At 32.5% G+C, this 1,632-nt stretch overlaps 1 protein-coding gene across 1 annotated transcript in view; it reads right to left on the reverse strand.

Annotated features, from left to right (window-relative positions):
• shmt2 (serine hydroxymethyltransferase 2 (mitochondrial)) overlaps positions 1-1,632 on the reverse strand; it is a 27,245-nt gene that overhangs the window by 16,482 nt on the left and 9,131 nt on the right. The gene's annotated exons all lie outside the window — the stretch shown is intronic.

Raw genomic sequence — 1,632 nt, forward strand, 5'->3', positions numbered from 1 at the left:
ACACACACACTCTCACAGAGACACAGAGACACACACACACACACACGCAGCAGATTAAGGGTTTCTGGGTGTCGTTTCTTTCTTCACTGCTTCATGCTTGACAAATTTCAAGCGTTCTCACTTTCTGAACTCACAGATCTGCATTCAAAAAGCACCAAAACTACCACGGTATTACTATGTTTCTGTAAATGCAACAAGCTAAGTAGCCTACTTTATAGTTGGGAAAACCATGTAAATGTCTGGAAGTGGAATAACGTGCCGTCAGCTGCTTAGTCAACATCATCCCGCTTACTACTACACAACTACATATCACATAAACAAACAAACAAACACATGACATTTACATTCACGCATAGAGCAGACGCCTTTATCCAAAGTCTCTTACAAATGAAGAACATCAGCTGCAATTCATCAAAGGCAACAATATTCACAGTACACAATGCCAGTTTTATTAGAAAGTAAAATAAATAAATATTTACTGATTTATATATTTATTTATTATTTAAATATTCATTTATTATTTATATTAAGTAAATATTAAATAAGTACAAAATGTAACAGTTAAATAAGTAAATAAGTAAAAAAAAAAGCAAATAAATGAAATTAATGCGTAAATAAAAAGTATATAATTGAACAAATAAGTAAATAAAATTATGAAATAATTAAATGTGAATAATAAATAAGTACATAAAACAGTTAAATTAATAAGTAAATAAATGATTAAATAATGAATAAATAAGTAAATAAATACATAAGTACACAATGAAATAAGTATAAAATTGAGAAAAAAAAAAAAATGTAATTAATAATTAATTAAATAAATAAGTACATCATTAAACAAATAAATAAGTATAGAAATAAAACAATGAAATAATTAAATAAGTGAATCATAAAATAAGTATATAATCAAATAACGAAATTAATAATTAAATAATTAGTAAGTAAACAGATTTTATTATGCAAGAAGAAAGAGTATGAGTGACATGAGATTAGCATTTGTGTGTTTTGATGCCTTTATTATTAAGTAAATATTAAGTACATAATGAAGCAAAAAAATGAAATTAATAAGTAAATAAATAAGTACACAATTAAATAAGTATAAACAGTGCTTACGAGTTGGACAATGCGGTGGTTGCACCAGTGCGACCGCTCACAAAAATTAGTCGCACCGGCAGAAAAAATGGTCGCAGTCTGGAGCCCTGCACAATAACGGGAAAGAGAGTCTGAACGGTCAAACTTGAGCTGATTGTGAGGTTTGCATGTTACTGTCAGCTGCTCCGACTGAACACACAGACTTTAATTGAATTATGTAGCCAATGCCTTGTTATTGCAAACATGTAGAACGACATCCTGCTGTATTTCAGACTCAATTTCCTCTAAACACAAACACAGGGTTTGCTGTCTGCTGGCTCTGATTCACAGAGAAAGCAACAATTTCACACACACACACACACACGCTCACACACACACACTCACTCGCTCACACGCTCACACACACTCACTCACTCACTCACTCACGCTCACACACACACACACACTCACTCACTCACTCACACACGCTCACACACACGCTCACACACACACATTCACACACACACTCTCACACACACACACACTCACTCACACTCACAC

The sequence above is a fragment of the Sinocyclocheilus anshuiensis genome, unplaced genomic scaffold, assembly GCF_001515605.1.
Source record: "Sinocyclocheilus anshuiensis isolate Anshui unplaced genomic scaffold, SAMN03320099.WGS_v1.1 scaffold2234, whole genome shotgun sequence".
Lineage (NCBI taxonomy): Eukaryota > Metazoa > Chordata > Actinopteri > Cypriniformes > Cyprinidae > Sinocyclocheilus > Sinocyclocheilus anshuiensis.